Source organism: Pleurodeles waltl, chromosome 12, assembly GCF_031143425.1.
Source record: "Pleurodeles waltl isolate 20211129_DDA chromosome 12, aPleWal1.hap1.20221129, whole genome shotgun sequence".
Taxonomy (NCBI): Eukaryota; Metazoa; Chordata; class Amphibia; order Caudata; family Salamandridae; genus Pleurodeles; species Pleurodeles waltl.
In genome coordinates, this window is record NC_090451.1 from 617304752 (window position 1) to 617320497 (window position 15746).

The 15746-nt window shown below is 46.4% G+C and overlaps 1 protein-coding gene across 2 annotated transcripts in view; it reads left to right on the plus strand.

The window, feature by feature from the left end:
• The first annotated feature begins 15082 nt into the window (after window positions 1-15082).
• Window positions 15083-15746, plus strand: part of ARHGEF2 (Rho/Rac guanine nucleotide exchange factor 2) — a 575049-nt gene continuing 574385 nt past the window's right edge. The window contains exon 1 of one of the 2 annotated variants that reach the window (XM_069217923.1): window positions 15083-15699. The gene's annotated coding sequence lies outside the window, so the exon portion shown is untranslated. The remainder of the gene's footprint in view (window positions 15700-15746) is intronic. The other variant, XM_069217927.1, reaches the window with a different exon arrangement.

Below are 15746 nucleotides of genomic sequence, written 5' to 3' on the forward strand. Positions count from 1 at the left end.
ATCAAGTAAGTTCACTGTGCAAATTTTGTACCATAGGGTTTTTCAGAGAGTCTATCAAGGAACTTCACTGTGCAAATTTTCTACCCCAGGATTTTTCAAAGGGAGTAAACAACAACAAAGCCCTTGGCTAATATAGTAATCTGTGAGATTCCATATAAGAAACTACGGGCTTCATTTACAAGGCCCTAGCACCACAGCTCCATCATTTTTTTTGTTACGCAGCGGCAGCGCCAGCATTGCACTACGCTGCTCCATATTTACAAACCGATGCATTGGGCCCAATGCATCAGTTTGTAAAGCCCTGTGTCACATTATACCTTTGCCAGGTATAATGTAAGCAGGGTAGCTTTTCCTATGGAAAAAGCCACGTAGAATTGATACAGTGAAATTTATAACTTTTTACTGCGTCACTCTACGACTTCACTGCATCAAAATGTTACTGCCTGCTCAGACCACGCGTAAAATTGATGCAGGGCTTTTTGCAATGGGACTCTCCTCACATTGCTGGAGTTGCATCAGTTTAATGATGCCACTCCAGTAATGCATCACTTTAGCGACAAAAGATGCATTAGAATTTATAATGCATCTGTGAAAGCGTGCGCCATGGAGCCTTGTTTTGTAAACGCAGCGCATCCATTGCGACATTAGAGGATGAAAGGCAGGTGCAAGAAATCGTACGCATTGATGACAACGCTTCAGTTTCTTGTACATGATGCCCCACATGTCTACAGGCTTCAACACAGTGCAATACCAATCCAACTTTAAAGACCTCTTGGCTTCAAGTTTTGCTTTTCAGTATAATAAGTCAGGCCTACTGCTTTTGTGGTAACTTGTCATATAACACACAGATCAGACCTGTGGCATCTGACAGCACTTGGTCAATGTGCAAATCAGGCTCATTGCCTTTATCTTTGACTTGCCACCATAACGAACTTAGGCCTACTGTATTTTACATAAGATGGCAACCATCGGACATATTTTCTGAAAATTACAAACATATAAAACTACAGTGGACAAAACAATATACAACTCCTCTCAAAAAGAGCCTAACAATTATTATTACAGTGCAAATCGTCTATACCAAATAATTCTCAAAGGGGACAACCAATACTATTGCCTACAACTATAATCTCTGTGAGTCAAAATACCTCCTTACGGGCTCTGTTAACAGCTGTTCTGTTAAGCCGAACCCAAACAGGAAGAATAGAGGTAAAAAGTAAAAAGGGGAAAAGTGAAAATGTTTAGTTTAAGTGAAGATGGGAGGCTAAAGGCAGTCTTTCCTTGTAACAAAAGTGAAATTCCAAGATTTACCATTAGATTCTTGAGACAAATATCACAAGGTTGATGCAAAGGTAATATAAAAATTATAAGCCAGAAATAAATTGCTGCAAAATTAATCAGAGATTATTCTACTTCAAAAAAATCACAGAAGTAAGTGGGATAATATACTTAGTTATAGTGGCATTTATCCAGACCTCTTCATCTATTGGCATGGGATTGTGCCATTCACATTTTTATGCCACTCACTACAGTATACAGCAAGGGAAATGGACCAGCCCACTGTAGCCATTGGCTAACTCCACTATTCATGACAGCATTCAGTTCTTTCACAAGGAGCACATCCTCGCACAAGCAGTTCCCTTGCGTGCTAGGATCTATTAGCATGTGTGTTTTTGAGACTAACAATAGTTTTGCTTTCAGTCACTGTTTTGTTAGATTGACAGGCCCCGGCAGCTTCCCCAACAATAATGTTTTGCAAAAAAGCAGCATGACAAAGCAAAATCGGCACTGAGAATGCCAAAATGCTGGCAGCCAAAGCAAGACCTATCGGCTTTGCTTGTGTATATTCTTTAATTTGGTGAAGCGTAGGGGCCTTCCTGAGCAGTTACAAGGCACTGCTTCTGCTTGAGACACAGTATTTATTGGTCATATCTCTTTGTCCTGTGTGGTAGTGCATGGGCTCGTCTGACCTCTACCCGTACCAGCCCTATTGTACGGGTTACCTCGCTCCTTGACGTAGTGGATACTCGGTACACAACTCCACCTTCATTGTCAACCGTGCCTGCACGGCCTGAGCTTGGCCTCATGGGCGCGGTGCTTCAGAGCCTTATCTCCCAGCTTGGCAGGCTCCTTGCCAGCTATCACAAAGGCCTTTGATAATAGCTTGTGCCAACCTGTCAATGATGCACTATACCCCTTACATGAGGTGCTTGCAAAAGTAAATAATATACCGCGACATGGGGCCCAAGATATTGAGCAACATCCCGGAAGTGATAAAGTTACTAACGAAAGGGAAAAATATTACTAGCATGACCTTGCAGTGGCTGAGGCTAGTGGCACAGAGGACTGATGTTTAACTTGATTACTGGTAATTCCATTACCTGTGAGTCTATTTTGTCTATTTACATTCACTATTTCCCACAATCCCTCACATACGCTACTAGTTGTGTTCCCAATAGGTGGTCTTTACATGCGCCTACAAGGAGGTGAGCACAAGGCTAACTTGTGGAGTAGTGAAATGTGGAAACAGAGTGGTTTTCTGGGTAGGTGGACTTCTCTCACACTGTAATGCAGAGGTCTTCAAACTGGGGGGCGGGGCCCCCTTGGGGGGCCTGAAGTGATCCCAGAGGGGGCCCCCAGACTCTGGCCAAAATAAATATTATACAGATAACAGGCCTTTGTTTTAAGCAGAAGCATGTTATTGCAGTTTTAAAAGGGTAACAGTACTTAACTGCAATGTTTAAATATGTTTAGACATATTTAAACATTGCCATGTTTATAAAATAATTGTGAAAAATTCTGAGGGGGGGCCCAATAATTTTTTTTTTTCAACTGGGGGGGCGCGGCATAAAAAAGTTTGGAGACCACTGCTGTAATGACTGAATTGAGCGAACGAGGAGGTAATGTAATTACTGGTTTAGACAATGTGTTCACTTTGTTATCTTACATATGTACAGTTAGAATACATGCCATCTGCTAAGGGTGTATATGGCGAGAAGCGGGAGTTATGATGTGCATTGTGTCATATTTGTTTCATGATGTACCACATACCAAGTACGCATTCTGTGATGAGCATGGCCTTCAGCCATGCCCAATGCCCATTCTTATGCAGCGGGTGTGGCTGGAGTGCCTGCCTGGCCATGTATTGGGCTCCGTTTGTTAAGCTTCTGCCATATTTCATGCAGAAATAACAAATAGGGGGTCATTACGACCCTGGCGGTCATGGACCACCAGGGCCGGGGACCGCGGATGCACCGCCAATAGGCTGGCGGTGCATCCAGGCCAATTCTGACCGCGGCGGTAAAGCCGCGGTCAGAAAAGGGAAACCGGCGGTTTCCCGACGGTTTTTCCCTGGCCTGAGGAATCCCCCATGGCGGCGCTGCAGGCAGCGCCGCCATGGGGATTCCGACCCCCTTACCCCCAGCCTGGTTCTGGCGGTTTTGACCGCCAGAACCTGGTTGGCGGTAACGGGTGTTGTGGGGCCCCTGGGGGCCCCTGCAGTGCCCATGCCAATGACGTGGGCACTGCAGGGGCCCCCTAACAGGGCCCCACCAAGATTTTCAGTGTCTGCATAGCAGACACTGAAAATCGCGACGGGTGCAACTGCACCCGTCGCACCCTTTCCACTCCGCCGGCTCCATTCGGAGCCGGCATCCTCGTGGAAGGGGGTTTCCCGCTGGGCGGGCGGGCGGCCTTCTGGCGGTCGCCCGCCAGCCCAGTGGGAAACCCAGAATGACCGCCGCGGTCTTTTGACCGCGGTACGGTCTTCTGGCGGTTCCGGCTTGGCGGGCGGCTCCCGCCGCCCGCCAAGCTTAGAATCAGGCCCACAGGTTTAGAAAAATGTATGATATTTATCTGGTTAAATCAAGGACAAAACAATAAAGATTCAATAAGCACAAGTTGAGATATCACTTTTGCAAGTTTAAAAAGAGTCTTAAATCTTTGGAGTCAATAGTTGTCTCTTTGTTTCACAAAGTACCTGGTTTGTGTCAAAAATAACACGCAAGGAGACCACAGGAGGAGATACGTGGAAAAATAGGGTGTGTGTCGGAATTTCTGGCACGGCACAGACGATGCGTCATTTCTTTCCACGCTGCAAGGGGCTATGAGTCGATTTCAGGTGCACAGTCTTGGTTTCTAACTGCGATGCAGGGATCTTTCTGATGCTAGGGACGATGAGTGTAAATCCTTGGCTTGCAGGATGAAGTCACAGGCGTTGCGTTGATCCGGTAGGCGATGTGTCAAATTTTCTGTCACACAGCAGGCGCTCAGGAAGTTGGACTGTGTCATTCCAGTTTGGCTGTGCTGCAATTTCTCGGTCGCACCACGGCTGTGCGTCGTTTCCGGCAGGCTGTACATTGATTTTTGGCACGCAAGGAGTTCCTTGAAGAGATTAAGGCCCTCACTACGAGATTGGCGGCAAATGCCACCTACCGCCTCGGCGACGGCCGCCAACATACCGTCACCGTGGCTACCGACCGTCCATGCCATTATGGCCATAGACGGAATTCGGCGATGGTGATGGCGGCAGACGGCGGTAAGGTGGTGCTGCTGCCAGCAGCAGCGCCATGCCAGCAAATCACTGGCTGCCGTATCATGTTCCATGATATGGCCTGGCAGTGTTTTGCAGGCGGATGCTGCTGTTGGCAGCAGCGCCGCGTCCCGTCTCCTGCCGGAGGACCCCATGCAAGCAGATAAGTCGGGTTCTCCGACAGGAGAGGGAGGTGGGGGTGTTGTGTGTGTGTGACTGTGTTTGAATGCGTGCGTGCATGCGTGTGTGCATGAGTGTGTGTGTATGTGCATGTTGTGTCATGTGCTTGCGTGTGTGCCTGGGTGTATGTTTGTGAGGTTTGCAGTGAGTGTGTATGTATGTATGCATGTGTGGGTGAATGTGTGTAGGTGTGTGTGTATGGGTGTGTATGTGTGTGCGTGTATGTGTGTATATGTGGGGAGGCGGTTGGGCAGGGGAGGGGGAGGGTGGGGGAGGACTCTGGGGAATGGGAGGGGGGCGGGGTAGACACCTGTCAGTGCCAGGGAAGGAATTCCCTGGCACTGAAAGTGCCTACTGCCATGGTTTCCATGGCGGTACGGAAACCACGGAAACCATGGCGGAGGGCGGGGTCAAAATGCCTTGGGCGGCCTAGTGAAGGCTGCCCGGCTGGAGACTGTTACCACCATAGCGGTCAGTGTGTTGACTTGGCGGTTTGGGTTTGGCCAAATCGCCAATGTCATAATAGTGGAGGTAGGTACCACCAGCCTGATGGCGGGATTACCTCCAATATAGCACCGACCGCCGGGGTCGTAATGACCACCAAAGTATTTTTGGCCCGGAGACGTCAGAAAACAGGAGGCAAGCTCAATCCAAGCCCTTGGAGAGCACTTCCCAGTGAAGTCAGAGGGCAGAAGGGCAACAGCAGGGCAGAAGTCCTTTGCAGCCAAGCAGTCCAGATGAGTCCTTTGGGCAGCCAGGCAGTTTCTCTTGACATGTTGAAGGTTCAGGTCCAGAAGTGTCTGATTTGGTGAGGTCAGGGACCTAGTTTATACACCCAAAAATGCCTTTGAAGAGGGGGAGGCTTCAAAGAGTGGTTTTGAAGTGCACAAGTTCAGATGAGTGCAGGTGTGACTGAGCATCCTGTATTTGTGGGGTTGTCTGGGTGAAATGCACAAGGAAGCTGTCAACCAGCCCAGTCCAGACGTTGATTGGCGACAGGCTGCAAGGCACAGATGGATTTTAAGTGCAGAGAAATGCTCACTTTCGAAATGTGGCATTTCTAAAATAGTAATATAAATCCAACCTCACCAATAAGCAGGATTTTCTGCTACCATCATTCTGGCCAGACTTAATGGTTACCCCTTTCTGATCAGAATCTACCACTCAAACAGTATGTGAGGGTAGCCCTAATGCTAGCCTATGAAAGAAGCAGGCCTCACAGTAGTGGAAAATGAATTTAGGAGTTGTCCACTACAAGGACATATAAAACACACATGTACATGTCCTACCTTTTACCTTCATTCACCCTTTCCTGGGTTACCTAGGGCTTACCTTGGGGGTGACTGATATGTAGAAAAGGGGGAGTTACAGGCTTGGCAAGTACTTTTGAATGCCAAGTTGAAGTGGCAGTGAAACTGCACACACAGTTCTTGCAATGGCAGGCCTGAGACATGGTTAAGGTGCTACTTATGTGGGTGGCACAACGAGTGCTGCAGGCCCACTAGTAGCATTCAATTTATGGGGCCTGGGCACATGTAGTGCACTTGACTAGGGATTTACAAGTAAATCAAATATGCCAATTGGGAATGAACCAATGTTACCATGTTTTAAGGGATAGAGCATATGGACTTTAGCACTGGTTAGCAGTGGTAAAGTACGCAGAGCCTTAAACCAGCAAAAACAGTGTCAGAAAAGTGAAGGGAGGCAGGCAAGAAGTTGGGGGATCACCACCCTAAGTCAGTTAGGTCTAACATATAGATTCCCATTTAAAAAAAACAAAGTTGACAAGGACGTTATAGTTAGGTTGTGAATTTACTTGCACAAACCAGAGAAATTCAGCAGTTATAGTTAGAGTTATTTCAAGTAACTATAACTCGTGGTCTAAGGTAACTATAACTTGCGCCTTCGGCATGCACAATCTTTTCTTCAATAATTTGACTTCTAATGTTTAGTTGATATTTTTATTGACGTTATAAAAGTTGTCGTGAGTGCTGTAATATCTGGGGGAATTAGCAGTGTATGGTGAGGGTGTGAGTTATAGTTACCTCAGGCCACGAGTTGCACTTACTTGAAATAACTCTAACTGTAACTGCTGAATTTGTCCGGTTTTGTGCGAGTAAATTCAGAACTTAACTGTAAAGTCTCAGTAACCTTTTTTTTTTAAGTGAATTTCTATGGGTTTTTTTAAGTCTATTTCCCATCTATAACGTTCCTGTAACCTTTGTTTTTTTCAGTGAATTTCTATGTGTTTTTTAACATAAAGTAATATTCATTACTATACATTCGTACAACCACCGCCGCACAGAGCCTTTGGCCATGCACAGTGGGGGTTGGCTGCAGGGCCTGGCCAGGCAACCGCAACAGACACCCTTCAATATTTTAGATTAGCCCCGGGGATGTGGCGTTCCCCGGGGCTATGGGGGGCCCATGTGCCCCCCTTAATTTAAATGAATAGCCCCAGGGAGGTGGTGGTCCACGGGGCTGCAGGGAGCCATGTGGCACCCCCTTAATTTAAATGAATAGCCCCAGGGAGGTGACAGTCGCCGGGGCTGCGGGGAGACCACACACCCCTAATTAATTAATTGTTTAGCCTAAGGAGGTGGTAGTCCTCTGGGCTCTGGGGGGGTCCACAGGGACCCCCTACAATAACAAAGTAATTTTGGAGGTGGGGATTCCCAGGGTATTGGGGCCCCACTGCGGCCCTGGGGTATCAATAAGCCGAGGAAGGGGGCCCTGTGCGCCCCTCCTTTATTTTTTATATGCCCCCGGGGCCTGGCCCACCCAGGTGCTTTAGTAAAACATGTGCGGGAGACAGCATTTAAAAAAAAAAGTTTCCACAGATTTGGGACCCTGTCCCGAATTCACTGTAAAAAAATTGTTACGTGCTTTTTCTGCCCAGGGGGTGGGGGGTCCCTCTGGGACCAGATCACCAGTGCCAAGGTTGTTAGGGTGTCGCTAACCTGGCACGTTTTCTTATTTTTTACCTTTGACTACCAAAACTTCCTGGTTGAAGTTTTGGCAGCCAATCAGATCTTAGCAAGAGATCAGTAGGTTTTGCGAAGACTTCTCACCCTATATGTACATATTAGAATTTTCTTTAATATCTCAAAAACTACAGAACGGATTAATACCAAACAACAAAAAGAGCTCTTTTTGCACCAACAGCTGCCTTTCTGCCAAATATTGGTGTAATTCCATCCAGTGGTTTGGGCTGTAGTCGTGTTCAAAATCCATGCATGGGGAAAATGCTTTTTGGGCCCCCCCTTTTTCTCGGCCTGCGCTTGACAGATCACCCCAAAACTTTCCAGACAGCAGCTGAAGTAAGCGTCATATTTTTGGGGAAAATTTCTTGAAGATTCATCAACTGGCGCCAAAGATATAGGCCAGTCAAAAAACGATTTTTCTATAGAAACTAGATCCCCACTATAACTACCTTGTGGGGACCACCACTAGGTAATTAATATATACACATGATATTTAGATGTGAATTTAAGATCAATGGATTGACAACAGCACCGTTCTATCGAACAGACTCACACTTGTTGCTCCTACCACTGCAGTCCCATTGTTTCCCATTTCCGAGTTACGAACACAGATTCCTATGACCTCACCCACTCACTGTTAATAGAAGTTACAGGACCGCTGACTCTAGTGATATCTATGGCCTGATTCCTCTCTTTAAGTAACAAGCTTCCTTTGCTACACATTAAAACCCTGAGAAAGCCCCAGGCCTGCTCGCCAAAGATGGATAAACAAGTGTTGGCTGTTCTTGTGGACACATTGCATACGAAAAGAAAGAAAACAACACAAATAAGAGGCTACAAAAGAAAAACAGAAAGAGGCCAGCTCAACTTTGCTTTTCACATATTCTTTGTTACCATTTGTAGCCATCTACTGAAAACTGAATGGTACGAAGTGCAGTGACTTTTCCTGCACTTTTCTTAATTACTTCTGACTATTGTGCTCAGGGGATTTACCCACACGCAGGAATTGTCAAGCATACATTCAACACCAGTCAAGCCTTGTGTCAGGAGGCGTAGGCCCCAAGAGGGATCCATTTTTTACTGGGAGCTTCGCTCCCGTGTGCTCTCTCGCTCTCTCTGAATGGGTTTCTCATGTCTGTGAGGATTTGTCTGTCTCTGAGTGATTATGGCTTGGTAGAGGAGTACAAGGGTAACGCATGTCCGGTCCACGAAAATCTAAATCCCATTATATCCTAAGGGAGTTAGATTCAGCGGATGGGATATCCACCACCGTTGTGAATGAGTAACTAGTCTGCCAATGTCTAAATCAGGCCCTTAGCCTCTTGGCGCTTGTCTGGACCCCATAATCAGGGTCTGCAACTGTTCAGAAGTTTAAATAATAGTATAATATTAATGAAGTACATATTCTTAAAAAAAGCAAAATGTAGAACTAAAAACTTTTAAATGCTGTGTAATGAGAAGAATGTGAAATTCAATGTCAAGAAATTAAGTTAGTCTCCTTAGCTTGATTAATTGGAGCAGCTCAGGTACTGCCAACAGAAAGATAGCATGCATCAGTAGCAAAAAAGATCAAATGATACCTTAGAGTTAACATATCACATCCCCCTTGGATAATAATCTAAATTTCGAAACACCGTCCCATTAAGATAAAAATATAGATTTTTGTACATTTTTTTTGTGAAGTAAATAACTTTCTTTAAGAATGCGTATATTTATTTGATGAATACTTGTTTCTGTATTCTGTGCATTGTTTTGTGGTCTAAATGGTAGAAACTGTTTAGACCGGGGACCCTGTATACCAGTAGCTATTCCAGGGCTCCACGTCAGTCAAAAGAATAAAGAAACACTGATCTAGAGAGAACAGACTCTTTCTAGGAGGGAATGTTTCTGTCTGCAGCAGACTGTCTCATACAATGTGACTTCTATTGAGATGCTCGGCCAAAGAAGGTTCTCTCTCCCCCCAAAGTCCTCCATCTCTAGAGGTGCTCTTGTATGGAAGGTATCTCTGACTGTCTCTTCTTTTCTCTCCCCCGCCTCTCTCTCTCTCTATAGAGAGTACCCTGCCTCTCGCTAGGGTGAGTGAAGCGTCTCTGCAGAAAGCTACGTCTCTCCTCGAACATTGTCTGGTGGTTCCTTGACGATGCTTTCATTTATTCTGACGAGGGGCCACTTCCTGTGACGTAGCTGGTCTCTCTCTAAAATGACTCAACACTGATGCACACACCACCCCCTCCCGCAGCTGAACAAAGCAAGCCCTGTCCTAAAGAGACAGAGCAGGAGACTCCGGAGATGCAACCACCCCCCCCCACTCCCCCCCGTTCCATCCTTGGAGTTTAGCCAAAGGGTGAGATGCCCTCATGTGGGGGCTGCTCAGCATCCTCCTGGCCATTTCCGCCCCCCTTGGATGGTCTGTGTGAACATTACATTAATGGGTCAGCTGGGAACACAGCCTTGAGCTTCTCTTTCAAAGATTTAAGCAAATCAGGTGCTGTTTGTAAATATTAAACTCTAATGATGCTGTTTGTACGATGAAAGCTTTATCTTGTCTGCTCAGAAATGAGCCTTGCTCCTGAATGTAATAAAGTGAGCCCTGGTCTGCTGCCTGTACACGTTCACTACCGTGGTCCTGATGTAAGCAATCCATTATTTCTTGTTCTGCTGTCCTTAAACATTAAAACGCTGTTGTCTGCTGAGAACTGAACTCTGTTGCTGTGCCTAAGAGTTTTAGCTTTGCTCTGTGGCCTGAGTGCATTAAAACCCTAGTGCTGCTGTTCGTAAAGAATGAAGTCTGGGCCTGCTGTTTATTAAACTGGACTCTGCTGTTCTGTATGTGCTTTAAACCTGCTGCTGTCTGAGGTAGTAGCCTGAAACCTGGGTTTCTGACTGCATGCGTTTAAAACTATGGCCCTACCTACTGTGAGCCAAGAATGCATTTGCATGCTGTGCTGTCTGTAAACATTAGAACCTTGCTTTTGTCTGCTGGGAATCGAATCCTTCTGCTGCCTGCAAGCACTGAAACCCTGATCCAGCAGCGTCTCCTCCATTATGTTGGAGGACCGTTGCCATCTCCCCCCCCGCCCCCCCTCACCAGCAGCTACAGCTGTAAAATTTTAAAAATAAAACTATAATGAACCATGTTTATTATCGTTTTATTTTTTAAGGGGGAGGGGACGGGGTGACAGGCAGGGAGGAGGAATGGTATGCACTCCCCTCGGTGCGCATGTGTTTGGCCAGCCGTCTCAGGATGGTAAACCTACATGCGCACTAACCTCTCTCCACCTCAAGCTGTGTTTCCGGGTTGGAGACAGCAGGCACAGGCTCCCAGACTGCCTGGGAGCGCAAAGCCAGGGCGCTCAGGCCAATCCTGATGCTGCGAGCAGCATGAGAGCAGCATTAGGATTGGCCGCAGGGCAGGCTTGGAGCCTGCAGTGAGTGGAGCCAGAAGAGTGGCATGGCCGCGATGTGACCGGTGTCAGGTAAGTTTTTTTTTGTATTTTTTTATTTTTGTTGTCTTTGTTTTGTGCCCTCACCACTTTGCCCTGACAGCAGCCGCCCCTGCCCTGATCCTGTTATAAATAATAAAGACATTCTGGTGCTGCTCTTTGTTAATGTTCGAACCCCGCTATCTGCTGAGATTGGAAGCTCTGCCTATCATTAACACTGTGCGAAACATTCTTCTCAAACGCTCACAATCTGACTGCGGAGGAAGTCGTTATTTTCGGTATGTTTTACAGAATTGTTTGATCTCTTGAATTCCCATTGAACTTCACAGATTTGCCATTTCTGGAAAGTTTTTCAACACATTATGCATGTTGAGGTATTCTTATGGTCCAGGTACCACTAAAAAAAGCTGACATTTTCATAAAATGTCACTTTAGCTGTATATATTTGTTGTCATTTTTAGAGATGCTGATGTGAGATTATGGGAACCATTGTTGTTTAGATAGTGCTTTCATGAACCAGGAAGGATTGGCAAAGTCAGTAGGCTTTGCCTATGTGAGAGCTATTGGCTTCGCCAATGTCCTTTAGCCATGTTGTACAGCAGCATGGCAGCTGTTCAGCATGGCTAAAAATTAGTGGTGTGGCATACTGCAGGTTAGAAGAGAGGAGAAAGGTGTAGAGGAGAGTGGAGTAGAGTTGAGGGCCGCTGAGTGGCGTGAAGGGGAGTGGTGTTGAGTAATGTAGAGTGGGGTGGATTGCACAGAGTAGAATGGAATGGAGTAAGACAGAGAAGTGTAGAGTAGAGTGGAGTGCCATAGAGTGGAGTTGTGTAGAGTGGAGTGGTGTTCAGTAGAGTGGTGTACAGAAGAAAGGCACACAGAATAATGGTATACAGTAGGGTGGTGTAGAGTACAGTGGTACAGAGTGGAGTGAAGATGAGTGGAGAGCCATAGAGTGATGTAGAGTAGGGAGTATAGAGTGGAGTAGAGTGGTGTGGAGTGATGTAGTTTGGAGTTGTGTGGCGTAAAGTAGAGTGACATTTGGTGGGGTTGATTAGTGTAGAGTGGCTTGGAGTGGGGCGGGGTAGAGTGGAGTGGCATAGTGGCGTAGAGTAAAGTAGCATGGAGTGGAGTAGAGTAGATTGGAGTGGCAGAGAAGAGAACAGAGTGGCATAGAGTGGTGTAGCATAAAATCTTGTAGAGTAGAGAGATGTAGAGTGGAGTAAAGTGGTGTTGAGTGGTGTAGAATAGAGTGGTGTAGATTGGCATAGAGTGGAGTGCTATAGAGTGTTGCAGAGTAGAGCAGGATAGAAGAGAGGTAGAGGGGATTAGAGTGGAGTAAGATGTTGTAGAGTACAGTGAAGTAGAGTGTAGAAGCACAGAGTGAAATAAAGTAATGTAGAGTATAGTAGAGTGCGGTGTTGTGGAGTAGAGTGGAGTAGAGTGTTGTGGAGTGGAGGGGCGTACAGTGGACTAAATTGGCATGCAGTGGTGTAGAATGGAGTAGCGTAGAGTGGGGTAGAATGTCATAGAGTGGAGTGTTGTAGAGCAGAGTGTTGTGGAGTAAAGTGCTGTAGAGTGGAGTGTCATGTACTGGAGTGGCATAGACTGCAGTAGAGTGGACTGGTGTAGAGTGCAGTAAAATGTTTGGAGGGGTGTAGAGTATTGTAAATCGGAGTTGAGTATAGTGTTGTTTAGTGGAGTGGCATAGAGTGGAGCAGAGAGAAGTGTCGTATAGTGGAGTATTGTGGAATGGCGTAGAGTGGAGAGGAATGTCATAGAAGGAAGTGGCACAGAGTGCAGTAGTGTGTTGTAGAGTGGAGGGACGTAGACGGTCATAGAGTGGAGGGGCATAGAGTGGCCTTAGAATGGAATTGAGTGTTGTAGTGTGGAGTAGCGTAGAGTGGAGTAGAGTTAATTGACGTGAAGTGGATTAGAATGTTGTAGATTAGAGTGGAATGCTGTAGAGTGGAGTGACAGACTGGAGTGATGTAGAATGGAATGGAGTGACGTAGAGTGGAATGGAGTGTCATGTTGGGGAGTGGTGTAGTGAAATGGTGTAGAGTAGAGGGGCATAGAGTGTCATAGAGTAAAGGGGCTTAGAGTGGATAAAGTGGAGTAGAGTGTCATAGAGCGCTGTAGTGGAGTGGCATGTGGTAGAAGGAAGTAGAGTAGAAGGGCATAGAGTGGAGTGTTGTAGAGTTGAATAAAGTGGTGTGGAGTGGCCTAGAGTGGCGCAGAGTAGAGAAGAGTGCTATAGAGTGGAGTAGCATAGAATGTTGTGGAGTGGAGTAGAGTATTGTAGAGTGGAGTGGCATAGAGTGGAGTGGAAGAGAGTGCAGCTGAGCAGAATGTAGCTCCATAGAGTGTAGTTACATTGAGTGGAGTGTCATAGAGTGACATGAAGTAGAGTAGAGTGGAGTGGTGTAGAGTGAAATGGCATAAAGTGAAGTGGAGTAGAGTGAAGTGGCATTGAATGAAGTGGTGTACAGTGGCATAAAGTGGATGGGCGTAGAGTGGCATAGAGTGAATCAGAGTGTTGTAGAGTGAAGTGGAATAGAGTGTCATAGAGTAGAGAGTTGTAGAGTGGACTAAAGTGTAGAGTGGGGTATGCATGGTGTGGTAGCACACTGCTGTTACAGACAACATATTTTCAATGACCATTACATTTGCAGACATACACTTATACTGATAAAACTATACAGCGCACAAATGATAACGTGATAATATGTGGAAATAATCATCACCCAGTGTTTTGATTTGTTTTGATTGTAATAAATTATTTATTTCAACTGCACTTCAAAGTTACAAAAAGCTGTGCTCAGTTTGTGCTTTCCTAATTCTGATATATTTTGAAATATTTGCACAGTTTATTTACTGGCATTTAAATCGTGTTGTGTGCTAGAAAAGATAACATTTCCGGCAAGATTGTTACATAAATCCTCTCACTTTGTGGTCAGAGAAAGAAAAGTAAACACCAAGCTCCCTGGAAGACAGGGCGTAACATCTGACCTCTGTCTTTGCACAGCAAATGTGACATGATGAAAAGATAAAAAAAGCTCTCAGGAAGAAAGCACTTGTGGAAGAATACAAGGATCAAATCAGAGAGGTGGAAACCAGGATATGCTCCACGGGAGGTGAGAAAGACATGCTGGGCAGCCTAAAACAAAAAAATAAAACAGAAAACAAGAAAATGTGAGTTACAAAACACAAACCCAATGGTAAGCAATGGGTGGAATGTATTCCTAAGGAGGCTTTCAGCATGTCCCCAAGATGCCTTTGCAACCAGATGGCTGTTCTGTCTGGTACGCTTCAACCTAGAAAGACTGCTGCTGTGAAAACAGCAAAAAAAGGATTGCTTTCTGTGCACAATATATCTATTAGATAAATAATTTATTGTGGAATGATTCGGTGTACTTTTGAGATGAAAAATAGTCCTCCTTTGATTACAATGCAAGCGTACTGTATGAGATAGAATGATACACTAAACAGCCAATTACATGAGGTGAGGCGGGTACTCCTCTGAGAGGCGCTAAAGCCCACTCAGTGTGTATCTGGAAGAATTTGTAACAATGACTCTTTCAGACACGTGTGCTGGCAAGCCAACCCAGGAAAAACATTGGAATCCTGTTCCTGCTGTTCGTGATAGTTTGAGCATTGCTGCTGCTGTTCTGTGTTTAATAATCGGAACCCAGGGCTGCTGCTGCTAGTTGTGTAACATTCGAGTTTCCAGGCGTAAAGACTTGCACCGTGCTGCTGCCTGTAAACATTTGAGGCGCAGCTGCCGCGTGTGAAGTATTTATTAACTGCAGAGAAGGGGTTTGACTGAGGGTGGGTCCGAGCATGATCCTGTTCGGTTCGCTGCAGCCCGGGAGGCGGAGGAGGAGGCGGGGAGGGCCGGCCATGCGTTGGAAGAGTCTGAGGCGAGCGAAGGGATCAGGAACTGCAGAGTGACACAGTGTACAGAGTGAGGGCAGAGCGGAGAGGAGGGATGGAAAGAGTGAGACGCAAGAGGGAGGAGAGGGCGTGGAGGCAGGGAGCGTGAGACGGGTCACGGGGGAGGAGGTCTGGAGAGAGCGAGAGACAGGGGCGCAAGTTACCAGGAGGGAAGAGAGCGGGGAGGTGGAAAGTCGAGGGGTTAAGAATGTGTGGATCAGATGCCATAAGGGGAGAGATGAAGAGAGTGAGAGGGAAAGAGAAGTAAGAGGAAAGGGAAGAGGTTAGTAATAAACTGCTAGGGAGAGAAAGGAGGCGACCGTACCCAGTAATAGAGGGGGAAAGGGATGAGAGCGGCCAGAGAAGAGAAGAAAATGAAGGGAAGGAGTAAAGTGCGCATGGTAGTGTACTAGAAGTGACAGAGGGAAGTGAAGGAGAAGAGGCAGTGAGAGGGGGGAACCTGTGGAGCGAAGGGACCCGAGGAAGCGCGAGACAGAGGGAGGAGGAAGTGTGGGGCAGAGAGCACTGGAGCAAATTATCGGATTTACAACAACACGAGGCTTCCGGCGCCTGAGGGAACACCCAGGAGGGGTCTGTGGGAGGGGGACCGCCGGAGCCGCGCTGTAAGGTAAGGCTGCTATACACGTACACTCCGCATCCCCCACCCCTCGGGCA